This window comes from Dipteris shenzhenensis, chromosome 10 (genome assembly GCF_047967505.1).
Source record: "Dipteris shenzhenensis isolate YYH24624 ecotype China chromosome 10, Dip_SZ_1.0, whole genome shotgun sequence".
NCBI classification, from domain to species: domain Eukaryota; kingdom Viridiplantae; phylum Streptophyta; class Polypodiopsida; order Gleicheniales; family Dipteridaceae; genus Dipteris; species Dipteris shenzhenensis.
In genome coordinates, this window is record NC_141605.1 from 41,143,122 (window position 1) to 41,158,759 (window position 15,638).

Here is a 15,638-nt window from a genome sequence, read left to right on the forward strand (position 1 = left end):
TTATATTTCACACTAATGCTATACCTTTTTTAGATTGAGGATGATACTGTTAGAAAAGGGTACACGCAGCGGAAGAGTTATAGTAATGCCCAGGAGCTCACACAGTGTGCAGTGTGGGTGTGGAATCACAAACTTCTTTACTTATGTGCGTTCAATAGGCGTGCAGACTCATCAATAGACAATGAACCAACCAGATATAGAAGACACCAAAACTTGTATATTTCCGTCCAAAACTATGGACACAATACAAAAGAGAGAGATCCAAAGTCCCACCAATGGTGTGGTCCTCTGATCTAACCACAAGGTCCTTCTATCTGTCGGCTCTCTCTCGACTCGAGTCCGTGTGCTCCACCTTGAGCGTCTGTAGACTTTCCGTCCAATGTGTGCTTCTCCACCTTACTGCCTGTGAATCAGCCTAGGTGGGCAGCCCCGGCCAAGCTTTGTCTGCAGCACACAGGTCCCTGTTCCACTGCTCCAACTTGCTTGTGAATGGCTATTCCAGAAGATGATCTCAGCAACCTTCTGCCCTAGAAGACAGTCTAGGCTCAGCCCCAAGTGAGCTCAGTCTGCAGCAACTCTGGCCCTGCTTTGCCTCTTGAATGTAGGCCCAAAGATCAGGCTTCTGCTACTCCTGTTGCTTCTTTGTCTGCTGACTTGCTAGATGAATAATGGGGCATGAAGCCCCTCCTTTTATAGGCCTAGGGGCCTGTCAAAAACCCGACCAGTTTGTCCCAATTTTGGTCAAACGGACAGACCAGGTTGGCTAGCCCAACCGACCTGGTTGGCTCAGTTCAACCAATCCTTTAAGGGCTCACAAAACTAGGCCTTTATGGCCCACACTTTTAGGGCTTTTGGCCCTCCAATCAAGGCAAGGGCCCAGCCTATATAAGGCATGCCACTGCCCACTGGCAGTCCCATTTTTTGCTCTACCAGGCCCCATGCAGCCCTGTACACCTGCACTCCTGACTTGCCATGTCAGCACTTGTTTGTCCTGCTGGTTCTGCCCTTTGCCAGGCTCTTCTCCAGTGTCATACAATTCCGTACACTGCTAATGTTAGTGCCATGCAGATCCATCCTAGCTCCGGGTACCTTCCATGTTCTTTGATGTGAAGTGTTGCCCATGTGGGAGTCCCCTCTCTTCTTTTCCTCTTGGGCACATCCTGCCCTAGGTCTCCCTCCCCCACGCTCTCCTCATTTGGGGGCTTACAGATGGGGAGGTGACCTTTCCAACACCCCCTCTCACCGACACATCTCGGCCCAATGCCAATACGTCGACGAAGATGCTCCAGTAACTCCCTGGTCGTAGTCTTCTGGAACTTTTCGATGTTGAAATCTTTTCCTGGCTTTTCATCCACTGGCTCTTGCTCCACCAGGTCCGGTTCCGCTTCCGCACACCATCCTGGTACATAGGTCCATCTTTGGTAGCACCTCCTAGCACCATTCCCTTCCGTCACATTCCTGCCTTCGAATTTGAGCAACCCAGCCTCCACGATCTTCCAGTTGTCCCCCTCATAATGAGTGAACAACCTAGAGTCTTCCAGGCACCATGCTCTGAGGGTCTGTTTCAACCCATCCTTCCTTTGGCAAGGTCTGCAACAAAAGTACATCTCCAGATAACCTGGACTGCGAACTTGAAAAGCACCTAACTGAACCTGAGTCACCCTCCTCGCAAGGGCACAATCCTCCAGTTGTGGAAGTCGATTCCCTAAAGCTTCTGAATTAGGGTTGTCCTTCAGCAAGGTCCTTGCCTTCATGCTCTCACACCTGTGAGCCTCCTACTTGGGCTCTGATACCATGTTAGAGAATAGGAGGGAATGAATCGCTCAAACCTCCACCCAAGATCTCTCCAACTCTTACACACACTCAACTCAGATAGATGATCACAGATGCAAAGAGCAATGCACAATCACACGACATAATATTCTCACCCCTCTCGATTGTTAGGAACCAGAAATAAGACAACAGATCATGTGTGTGACTGCCTTTGTAAGCATGCATATGCCCTTGTTGTTGTAGCCCAGCCCACACTAGTTCTTAAGTTTTCCGTAGGGGATACTTCACACTAATTCCATGCCCTCTGAGAAAAAGGTGCTACTAGAGCCAAGAAGGCTTGAATAGTGGAGGTTTGAATGGTTGGTTATATTGGTAGAGTAGGTTGTGGAACGAGTAAAGGGAGATGGAAATTGATGGGAGTCGTGATGTAGAGGTTTGAGAGGTAGATTTGAGGAAGCAAAGGTTACTTGATTTAGCTTGAATGCCTCCATAGATACACACCCTCTTAGCTCTAGAAACTACAAGAACTGAAGTGCAAAGGGTAGAATTGAAGTGCAAAGAATCCTGCAAACATAAAGTACTAGCATACATTTATCAATGTATGCGGGGACATACTAGCAAAAGATGTTCCTTACAAAGTTGAAGCACCATACAAAAGCTTCAAGCCATAGTATTCATAATGCCTAGTGTGAACTACATGCTAGCTCATCCATGCTACCTCATCATCAATACCCACAAGAAGGTCCTATCCCTTCTTTGAGAATATTCAAATCAAGTTTAAGGATTCATGCCAAGATTAACTAAGGATTGACTACTTCTACATCTATGATTTGGATAGAAGCGATTGCACTTTCGTTTTAGTAGGAGGTACCACCACATCCAAGCTCCTTCTCATTAACCTCCTCATAGGACTTACAATAGATAGCAATCATCTACTAGGGTCGAAATAGTAGACTCTATGTACATGGATGAGGACCTTCACAGTAGATTATGTAGTCCTTAGGAGATGGTTGTGAAATGTTTCAAGAATGTGGGATCGTGCTAAGCCTAGCACACAGAGAGTATGAATCCAAGGGGGCTCAAAGTATACAAGAAACTCCATAAGAGAAAGAGAGACAACATGAGCACACCCAATCCAATCTATTCCAACTTGTTGAAAATCATCCAATGGGGGGCTTCATATTTAGATCTCCTTTACACATCTCATGCCACTTGTTTATCATATCTCACCTTATCTTTATCTTCTAGATTCTTCTCATTAGTCTCATCCAATAAAATGATTTTCTCATCATACCACTCTTTTACCTTCAATAGCATCACATGTTCCAACACGCCCCCTTGATGCTAGGGTGGTCATAACCATGTCCTATGTTATGAGGAATATAGTGTGAACCTACAATAATAAATTCCCCCCCTTAGTCCCTATCAACTCATTAGCTATGGTATAACTAGGATGTAAGAATTTGGTTCCCCTGGCTACATCACATCTGGTACCAATAGTACGCTATTACATCATTAATTGAAGTTGTATTTTGGATGAATGATTTTGACTTGTATAAAATTTATACTACCTCAACACATAGAGCTTGAGCTACTAATCATTTTACATCACTATAAAATCCCTTATGGATCAAAGGTTACAATCACTATTAAATCACTATAAAATCCCTTATGGATGAAATTTTGGGTTACGATCACTTGAACTTTGAGTCAAACATCGTATAAGGATGATGAGGTGGCACTGTGGGTGACATGGAAATTGCAAATCACATGCTGCTTATAGAATTGTGCTTAATAGGCACATAGCACTTATGTGGCACTCTGCTTAGGTGGCACTATTGATGTGTCAATGTGCTGATGTGGATTGGTTAGCTAGCAATTATGATGACGTAGTAGATAAGTGGTAGGTGGGAAAAGGTCCATAGTTAACACTAGTTTGGTAGCATAACAGGACATAAAAGTGTCCTTTTGAGGTTTGGAAAAAAAATCACAAGTTGTAGATGTGTTTTTTGGTGATTTCCTCTCTTGAGCTTAAGTTAGACTCATAGAACTATTTTCTAAAAATTTAAGGAGTACAAAAAACTATTACATGCGATTACAAAATGCTCACATATGTATGGTAACATAGTGTTTTATCAAGACTGTACTTAGATTTGAAACTTTATCTAGCATGCCTAAAAACAAAAATGATTTCAATGAGATAGATTTTTTTACTAAGTGTTATAAGTATATCAAACATCTAAGAGTGACAAAACTTTGTTTAAAAACCATTTTGGTATTGATTTAGCAATTAACAAGAGTGGTTAGCCTAGTGGGTCGCATTGCATACATAAGCATCATTATATACTACACATAATAGCCACAAAGTGTCATATCTTAACTATAACAAGATTATATCATTAGTTAAAGTCACCACATCACAATAAAGAGTAAAACTAAAAGAGATTCAGTGCTCCTAATGTCAACTACCAAAATAGGTTCCGCATTAAATCTCACTTCTATCGTTTTGAATTATCTCATACAGTGTTGGGTAGCACTGTGGGATCAAGTGAAATTTTGCTCTCATTGAGATGTGTCATCCTATTTTTACAAGTCAATCCATAAGAGCAAGATTTTACTCTAATAACCTCCCCGTTAAAAATGCTCTTTCTTCCCCAAGCTTCCTGTCACACTGCTCTCTCCCTTCAAGTTTCTTATTTTACAGCACTCTCTACTATTCATGTTGTTGCTCAAGCTCTCAAAGCTATTCTTTCGCTTTAGGTTCATTTTAGGAATCTCTTTCTTCACACAGCCAGTCAAGTTTCTTGACTATTCTAGTTCTTAAGAATTTTGGCTCACAAATCGAGCATGTGTGTTTAAAGAACCAAGCCCATTGCAAGATCGATTTGCATCCTTGTATGATAAGGCACAAGCTAGTTTCAAGAGCTGCAACATGGCTAGAAATGCCTTCATTAGAAGGCCCATCAACACAATTGTTGCTAATAAATGTGCCATGAGATCTGAATTGGCCTGTGGATTAGGAGTAGTTGGTGGTTTGGGTTCAGGCTCAAGTCCACGAAGAACCTAACTTCTCATAGGAGGTGAGTATTTTGGATTCTTTGTCTAAACCCCATCCACCTCCTCCTCTTTCAAGGAAATTTTCAAAGAATCCATTCCACTATTCCACTAGTCTCCTCCTTTGACATTTGAGCCAGTTTTGGACAATCGAGTCGATTTTCTCTCAAAGAATTTTTGGTTCTCCTACTTTAGCGCCACTAGCCTCTCAAGATACAACTTCCTCACCCCATTTTAAGCAGTAGCCATCTCCTCCTAAAACCCAAGCCTTGCTAATCCAGTCTATTGTGGAGCAACCATAGGATGATGTGGAGGACCGAGTGACTAAAACTATAACTACTATAGGTGGAGGGCTTGACAATATAGCAAACACTAAGAAGCCAAGCGAGGAGGTAGATACTGTGGAAACTCATAATTAAGTTGTCAAATGGGATGCTTCGAGTGGCTAGGTGAATCCTAAGCCAAATAGAGAGAGAAGGAGCCACTACAAAAGGCAAAGGAATAGGTTAATATGGACACCAAGCAGGCAGTGCCCAGGGAACATACGAGGTTGCTAGTGAGATAGAAATGATAGTTCTCAAGGGGGAAAACGTTACTATGACAGTCACAAAAGAGGTCACTATTAAATTAGAGCAGGTTGGCTAGATTAAAGATGATTGTTATTGAAGAAGAAAAGGAGGTACAAGACAAACCTCGATACTACAGGATATGGAAAGGCACTAGCTCCTTGATTGTGCCTTTACAATTAGTTAATAGGGGAAATAATTAGATTGTGATGGATCACAAGGGCAAGGTCATTCCAAGTGGTCAAGTTCTTACACCACAAATATCCCCAAGTTGGATCATTGTGCCACAATTTCCTATTGCACAGGGCACGCAAGAGAAAGGATCAGATAGAGCAGTTGTAGATCATAAGCTACATACGAGGATGATGCCCCGGTAAAAAAATGAAAATTCAAATGCCATTCTCTAGATGTTGCACAAGAGATCCCTTCAATATCTCCTCCATAACATGTACTCCCAGGTGAGGGAATGCACCCTCTATTTTGATTCCAAGATATTGCATCCCAGAGTGCCAATTGGTAGCAATTGAGGAAAACAAGATTAGAAGAAACATAGACATTGTCACACATTGCTACTCATTGGGTGCCCTCTTAGGTTTTTATGTACAAGTGCTAAGACCACAGTAGATACTCCCAAGAGCTCAGAGATTTCTTTTATGAGCTCATTGAACTTTTTGAGGAATAGGAGAGACAAGAAGATGTCACACTTCATCAATAGGTAACAATTTCACAGCAAATCCAAGAACTGATCCACCAACTCAAAAGTACACAAGAGCACTCAAGCATACCTCCCAAAACAAAAGGTCTTGAAGGCGATAAGAAATTGGACAAGGTGGCCCAACTCCATTGGCAAAGAAGATGGATCAGTTGAGCACGGCTATGACTGTCCCTATGACAAGTGTAGAGACCACAGTTGGCAAAGCAAAGCCTTTAATTTGAGTGGGAGCTGACCTTAAAGACCACACTATAGCCCACACCCTACTTCTTTTGGATTCCTAGCCTTAGCCATTTAAGGGTCCCTTCTCTACTTAGGTGTGTCATTTTGACAAAAGTACATAGACCTCACCCCACATTATTTTGAGATCAGTTGCCCTTAGAGGGTGCAATTTTTGGGAATTATAGTCTAGATGAATTGCATTATTGGACGTGGTTCTCCCTAGATCATCTATGGGCCATTTTGAGATTCACTCCCCCCAGGTCTCTATATAACCACCAATTGGACAAGAATGGTTTAGATGCCTTACAAGAGCTGTTTGGTTCAAAGAGGCATTTTTGGATGAACACAATAACCTGACCAACCAAGTGTTTGTATTTGAATGGCCCACTGGTGCATTTGATTTAGAAATCAACAAAAATGCTATTAGACAACGAGAGTATTTTGAAGCTGAGCATGGGGAAATAGCACAGAACCTCGTAACAATGCCATGCCTTGCAATGGCACAAGTCCATTCTTATTTTGCACAGTTGCTACAATTATTTGTGAAGGTTTTTCAATGGAATATTATGCCATATGTAAACATGCTATGTACCATCAAAATTTACAACCACCACCTCTTATGAGCATCTCTTATGCAATGTTGATCACAATAGGTTTTTTATCCTAGAAGACATATTTTACTATCAAATAAGGGCCTTTTTCCATCTACCATAATGTTATGTTAGCAAACTTAACACTAGTTTGGTAGAAGGACATAAAAATGTCATCATACACTTTTATGTCCTATTAACTTAGCCACTTCCAAAAATTATTCCAAAGCACTAATAAGGTATTTTGGGGTTTTGATCATTTTCCATAATAGCTTATATGCTTAAACAAACTTGGAAATATTATGGATTGGAAGTTGCACCTATTACTTTGAGTTCTACCTAAAGTTTTAAGGTCAATGTTACATTCAAATTTCAAGTTGTTTTCTTAGGTTTTAGATAAAATGGCCATACTTCTTAATTAGAATTGAGGTGATGGATTTGTCTAGAGTGAGTAAGAAAATCAAGGTGCAATGAGTGATGGATTTGTCTGGGTGAGTAAGAGAAAGCAAGGAGCTAGAGCAATCAAAAATTGAATTATGAGGTAAGAACTTAAGGTTCTCCTTGCATGCAACAATTGCCCATTAGAGAAGATGTGGCATCGGATTTAGTGTACCATGTGATGCCTCAACTAGAACAAAATCATTGTTACTATCATGAGTATCATTAAATAAGGTGAGATTAAGTGATTCTCCACCACATGGCATTTGTTTAGGCACATGTGCAATGCATACTACCCCAAAAATCACTGTGGTAGCTCGGTATGGCTCAACTCAACTTTGATCAACTCGGAATCACTTGGCCTTATAGAGCAGCCAATTGAACTGTACCATTGCCATTCAACCTGTATGGCCTATTCCATTTGAGTTTGAGATTAGTCTTCAATGGTCGTACTTTTGTATTGTATAACATTACCAACATTCCTTGTACAAATTCTTCTAAATAATATGCTAGTCATACTAGGCTTTTCTTCTCCTTTGTATCACCTACTATGACTACATAGCTCAAATATGCAATTCATCCATCTTGGCTAGTTGCTACAATCATCTTGTGATTACTAGCTGTTGCAACTCACAAACTCAAAACTAGAAACTTGATAAGAACAATTGCTTCTAGTCCAAAAGTGATCCAAAAGAGAGCCAAACTTATAGTGACCTTATAAGCTATCCAATATGCCAATAATGTGGCAAGTCGCTTTGTATTTCAATATCGTCCATATGTACTGACTTGGTAAGTACTAGTTTGAGAGTGTAGGAATTCTTCTAAGTAATATGCTAGTCATACTAGGCTTTTCTCCTCCTTTGTATCACCTACTATGACTACATAGCTCAAATATGCAATTCATCCATCTTGGCTAGTTGCTACAATCATCTTGTGATTACTAGCTGTTGCAACTCAAACTCAAAACTAGAAACTTGATAAGAACAATCGCTTCTAGTCCAAAAGTGATCCAAAAGAGAGCCAAACTTATAGTGACCTTATAAGCTATCCAATATGCCAATAATGTGGCAAGACGCTTTGTATTTCAATGTCGTCCATGTGTACTGACTTGGTAAGTACTAGTTTGAGAGTGTTGTTTGTTGAATCATCTTGTCCATTACACTGAGGATAATATGTTGTGCCAACTCAGTGTATGGCCATAAAATCTTTTGTCATTAACTCAAATACTTCATTCATAAGGCGACTTCCCTGATCACTAAAAAATTCAATGGGAAACCATAAGAGCAGATACTATTTTCAAAGAGGACCTTGGTTGTAATCTAAGCCAAGTTATCTCATAAGGCATTAGTCTTGGCCCAATTTGTAATTCACTCTATAGATGCTACAATATACCTATTTTGTGAATATTGGAATGTATTCTTGAATGGACCCATGTAATCAAGATTCCAACATTGGAATTCTTCCCATGGTTGACTTGGTTAGAATGGCATGTGGTTTGGTGAAAGCAATTGACCTATGCCCAATAGACATGACACTAAACATGATGAACATGTACATCCTTGGACAGAGTACTCCACATAATTCGGCTTCCAATGCTTTTCCAGAATTAAGCTTGCCACCACCAAAGTGACCTCCTGTATGGCTTGTGTGTGTCTCATTAATAGCTCTCTCATGTGGCAAAACCCAATTTCATAGAATGCCATCAGCAGCCTAATAAAATAACTACCCACCAATCAAGCTATAAGTTTAGGCCTTCAAGGCCAACTGCCTGTGATTGTCCCTCGAGAAAAGTTCCCTTAGATAAATAGTGTAGAATCTCATCATATCGATTTTTGTAAAGTCAATAGCATAAAATTGGTCATCTTACAACTCGATAGTAACTCCTTTATTGTCATCTAAGGCAAGAAACCTAGATAAATAGTCAGCTCCTTCTTGTAATTTTCTAGGTTTATGAATAATTCAAGAATTGAATTCCTATAGTGACAACATCCATCTCACCAATCTATCTTGGATCACTATTTTATTAATAAGATAAAGCAAAGATTGATGATCCATATAGAAAATAAACTGATTTTTAAGAAAGTAATCTTGAAACTTTATAGACTATATACCATGCCAAGAGCTTCATGCTCAGTTGTGCTATAATTGCACTCAGGTGGAGTCACCAATTAGCTTGCATAATATACTAGTAGATAATCCAACTTTCCACCTATCTAAGCCAATATAATACCAATGGCATATCTAGAAGCATCCACATGAACATGAATATAACATCCCACCTCAATTTGTCTAAGAATGAGTGTTTTAGATGCATGCTTCTTCAAATTATGAAATGCAACAAAGACCTCAACAGTCCAGTGAAACTTATGTCCTTTTTTGTTGGCTCGTATTGTCCTTGTGGTGGATAATTTATAGAGGAGAAAATGATTTGCTTTCCTCTTATGGAAATTGATGCTTAATGCTACTTTCTCATCATACAAGCTTCACATACATCTAGTAAATCTATCAATACTAGTAAGTTTTCCACAATCCCAAAATTTTGCATCTCTTTCAATGTATCATGATGTCTAGATGACCAAATATATATATTTTTAGGCACAAAAAAGTTTTATGCCATGTCTTAAAATAGATGAGGTAACCAGCTTGCTAAAGTTATAAATACACCTGGTACAACCAATACATAAGATAACTACCTAAAGTTTTCATTACAATTTGTTCAACCAGTATTGCTGATACAAGAAAGTAAGCAAATGGAGACTCATACATTAGTTTATTGGCTAAGCATTTGTTGATTTAGCTTTAAAGTCCTTGATCAATGCCTTACCACCATGAAATAATAGTACATGGATGCCTTTAACTAGGCCTTTGGCATCATTCTTGACTACAACAAGGGTGTCATTCCCACAAGCTATAAAGATGTATGGCTAACATCTATGATTGGTTATGTGTCAAGAAACCCCACTATCAATGATCCATGACCCGTTGATCATAGGTGTATGGACTAACTTGATACATAGTTCTACAATGGCCACAAACAACTCCAACTCCTAAGCACTATTTCTTGACTCCTTGGTGGTAGGATTTATCATACCATTCTCCATTGTGGTAGTCTTTTCTACACTCATTCTAAATGTGATTGGCTTTGTTGCAAAAGAATCATTTCGTCATCATCTTCTTCTTGTTACTAGAGTCTTTAACCTTTAAGAAAAAATTTTGAATTATTTATTTTGCTACCAAAAATTTTCAACTTTCTCCCACCACTTATTGGTCATTTTATTGAAATCCACATGATAGATTAGATTATGAGCAAGACCAAGTCCTACGGTTAATTTTGAGGAAGTTTTTTTAAATCCTCTTTAAGATTTAAGGCGAAGATGGTAACAATAAATGGTGATTCTTGTGATTTAATTACAATAGTATTGTGTATATATTACAAGGCATACCAGTTGGCCCTATGGTTTTTCCATGAACTAATGGCTTTTAAAATTGACCACACTAGAGACATGTAAGAACTATAGCTTTCCAATCTAATCACTCATACTTTAAAATTATAAATCAATTGGTGCTAAATTTTGGAATGTGTTACCACCCCACTTGCCATGTCCATGCCCCAACCAGTATTATCAATATGATGCATCAATTAAAAAGAGCTTGCTAGCTTATTGAAGCACGGATTGAGCTCTACTATTAATGAGATGGCTACCTAAATGAATGTTGATCCAATACTAACAACAACACTAATACAATGTAAACACTAGTAAATGAACATTGATCCTATACTAATGACAACACTAATCTAAGGTGAATGTAACCTATGATTGCACACATAATTATAAAGAGTAAGACTAATAAATCACAATTAATTAGATTATAAGATTGAGACTTGTAATCATAAGGAGATTTGAGAGCTTGTATATGTTTTAAGGACCTCCCTTTATAGGAATGGAGTACATACTACAGAGGCAACTAGTTTGATGGGTGTGCAATGAGCTACCTAGTAGTTTCTTAATTAGAGTGAGAGACAAATACTATGCCAATGGGAGTGTATGTTTGTACCTTATTGATTGTCATTAATTTTGACTTTCATGAATGAAATAACTTTCCCTAATAGCGGAGATGGAAGGGAACACTTGATATTGTTATGCCAATCTAGGATGAAACTTCTCAAGTTCAAAGCTATATGAGAGGAGTGAAAGGGTGAGTATGTGTGTAAATATGAAAGAGTGCAATTGTGCGTGAATGAGTATGTGTTAGAACTATGTGAAAGAAAGTGTGTGAGAGAGAATGTGTGTGTGTGTGTGTGTGTGTGTGTGTGTGTGTGTGTGTGAGAGAGAGAGAGAGAGAGAGAGAGAGAGAGAGAGAGAGAGAGAACTCAACACTGACATGTGACAAGCCATGTTCTATAGATCACATGGTAATCTTACATAATCGTTAATGCCACATGGCACCCTACCACATATCACACACAATTCCTTCTTGTAAACACATAGTGCCACATCATCATTTTGACTCATCTTCTTGATCAAAGCCTTAACTTTTGATCTAGGAAGAATTTGAATGTGATCTAAAAGCAAAAAATGATCAACTTCCTGAGCTTTATGCCCTTGTCATATTAGAACTATTGTATGCAATTAGAAACTAAAAATCTTGAAAGAATTCAATTTTTATGACCTTTACAAATGGCATTAGATGCCTCATTTGTCAAGCGGTCAATGGGGAAGGCATATATTGTGCAAAGCACATTAAAATCATGAATGCACATCACCCTATCTTATCCCAAAAAAAGCACAAGTGCATGAGATGACCATTGAACATAACATGGCATCCACATAAGATGCATGAAGAGGACATAAGGACATCAAGAACAAAGTGTCAAGTCCACAACAAAGAGAGCCAAGAGTCAAGCCAAAGAGCAAAGGCCAAAAGTGAAGAAACAACTCAACAACTAGGACAAGCACATCAATAAAGTAGAAAGAAGAAGCATGAAGGAAGAACCAAGGATCTTCATGGAGCAAAGAAAAGAGCTCTGACAACTCTCTTCTTTACAGTATAAGAAGCAAATCAACAAGCCTTACCACCTTAGCCCATGATTGTAGAAGGTCCCCGTATGAGTAGATCTAGTTTTTTCTTATCAAATCTGACCACCTAAGAGCAACTATTTCAAGCATGCGAGGGAGGTATTGACATGTTGCAATACCAAACTTTAACATCTTAAGATGGTAAAGTGGATTAAAGTGGATGTAGCCTCTATGCAAGATTTGAGGTAGCCTCCAATGTATGCACTAAGGGAAGATGATGGTCTTTTATTTTGCAACTTACATCATTCCACCTTGTAATATTGCCAATACATAATGGCACCAAGGGAGATGTTGAGAGTTGTGGTGCCATGAGCATAAGATAAGTTATGAGTAAAGGTATAAAGGCAAGAGCATGCTATCACATGTCAAGTTATGAGACTTGAGTAAAGATAAAAAATGCAAAAGCACAATATCACATGGCATGAAGGCATTATCCCTTGTGTGGTAATGGTTTATTCTAATTATATTTTGATACCCTAGAGGTTACCAGTTTGCTTCGTGAACTTAGCCCCCTCCCCATTGGGATATGCTAGAACAAACATACCCATCTCTCCTACATATATCAAAAACTTTCTCTATAAATGTAGAAATCTTCCATAGAGGCTACCTCAAAAGAGATTGGAGACCATGATATAAGCCTTCCTAAATCACCACACTAACCAAGACACCCACATGCGGTGTCTTGGCCCATAGAGGGAAGAGAGATATCATGTCCCTTATATAAATTTCATTGAGGATGTTATAAATTGCATTGTAGAGAGAAAAACCCTAACCCCAACCCCAACCCTAAGGGGTGAACATGTATATATTCCAATTTATTTCAATGTAGTGTATAGTTAGTCATCTTCTTGTGCACCCCTCTCTTCCTCTTAGTCTCTCCATCTCCTTCAAAACAAGGTATCTAAGCCTCTGGTACCCACACACTTTGCATGAGTGTAAAGCCTTACTCTTCGCAAGGCAATAACCTCCCTTTGAGGCATCTTCCACAATCATTAAGTTGTTCTTGTCAAGTTATTTGTGTTTGATTTGCTTTAAAAAGCTCAAAATTGCTTCAGAATGATCACCTTGCCAGCTTACAAAGAGATTAATGCTCATTTCAAGTAATTTCAGAAGGCAAAGCACATACATGAGTTTGTATTTGCCTTGCTTTAGTACATACAAAGACCAAAAATTAAAATGTTGACATATAATAGGTTGAAGGTCTATTGGGACCAAAAAAAATGCCTATGTGTGGGCGGTATAGGGAAAAAAAGGTTGGGTAAATGAAACTAGAAGAGGCAGCTATTGCTACATAGGTGATGAATGGATGACAAAGAAGATGTGGCTATAACAAGAAAATACCACTAATGCACTATGAAAATTAAGAGCTCAATTAGAGTAGGAGACTTGAGAATGATATAGTATGTGCAAGTAGAGAAGGAGGACTCATCTTAGAGTAAAGGAGTAAGTTAAATAATGTATCTTTGACCTATAAGATGCCAAGCCTTGACAAATGCCACTAGTGATTTCATGAAGAATATAGCCTACCTAGGAAGAATAACATATTTTTAAATTAGTATCCAATGGATCAGGCAACTAACGAAGGCATAAAAATATAAAGCGAAGCTATGTGAAGACAATATCTCTAGAAATCAAGGAAAAACCAACCAATGGTATGCTAATGAGAGAGCAAGAAAAGGGACGTCTATAAAAAATAAAGCATGATAAAATTATAAATCTAAAGATAGGAGATGATACCTTGACTATAAGGAAACATATTAACTATCAAATTCTGTCTTGTGAGCAAAACATCAAGTAGGCTAAATAGATTGACCAAGAAACAATTATGATAATCTCTAAGATCCACACAAAAGTAGCACAACATATTTTGCTTTTATAAAGAATGAGATCATCAATTATGTTATCTAAAAGAATTCACAAACAAATGTTGCATGATCACCAACTATTGAAGCCTATTTTTGACCCCCAAAAAGGTAGGACCCTCCAACTAAGCTATAATGTGAATACTTTTCAATATGATTGATTTGATGGATGCTAGCATAGCATGTAGGCATAAAGCTTGAATACCTTCAAAATCCCATGGGTATTACTCAAATGGGACCTTCACAGCTTTCAGGGATTATTTTCTTCCTCCCTTAGTCCATTCTTACACTATATGATAGGGTTTGCTTTGGAACGTGCTTGGATGGTTGTAACCTGATCCGCTTTTAAACTTCTCTATATTTGTATGCCTTCTCTTCCTTTTCTTTGGCTAGGGATCACATCAATTATCTTGGTTGCTTGTTATAGCCCCATAATCTCTGATAATAATACTATGCAAACAATGCCCTTATCAACCTTTATTATGAGGTGGCCTGGAATGAGGTTGCATTCCAATTTATGTCATTTACCTTCCTTGGTAGTTTTTAACGTGCAACTACATGGTCGGGACCTATTTATTTCAAAAGGCCTTGACTTAATTAGATGTCTTCTTTATTTAAACCCACCAACAAAAGAAAGAGAATTTTAAGAAAATCTAGGCTGAAAGAAACTCAGTAGAATTGATGTCTTTTAAGTTTCTTATTTTGAAGTATTACATCATTGCAACATTAGGTCCAAACAATATTCAAGGGACATCACCCTTGGTAAAAGGATCAATATATGCAACCCATAAACGATAGTATAAGACAAGGAAACATACTAGTACCATCAAGGATTTGAATGGAAACAACCCAAACATGAATTACTATGAATACAAGGCTACTAATATGAACCACTGAGATAAACGATAGTATAAGACAAGGAAACATACTAGTACCATCAAGCATTTGAATGGAAACAACCCAAACATGAATTACTATGAATACAAGGCTACTAATATGAACCACTGAGATAAGTAATGCATTCGTAATGTTATACATCTTTAATTAAAGACTAAGAGATGTAATGCATTGGTAACGTCATACATCTTTAATTAAAAAATAAGAGATGCACGTGAATTGAACAACCTAAGGGGGGAACATAAATGAAGCAAGCACAATTGGGAATGTGTTGGAGCATGAATTCCAAAGGGTTGACATTGTTTAAAGGTTTCTCATGATGAAGCTTGAATTGATTAATCTTCAATACAAGCTAAGAGTACAAGGTATATGAATATTGAAATAATTGAACATAAATTGAGAACTGGAAAATGAACGTTTAAATAAATAGGGTAGCATAATAGAAT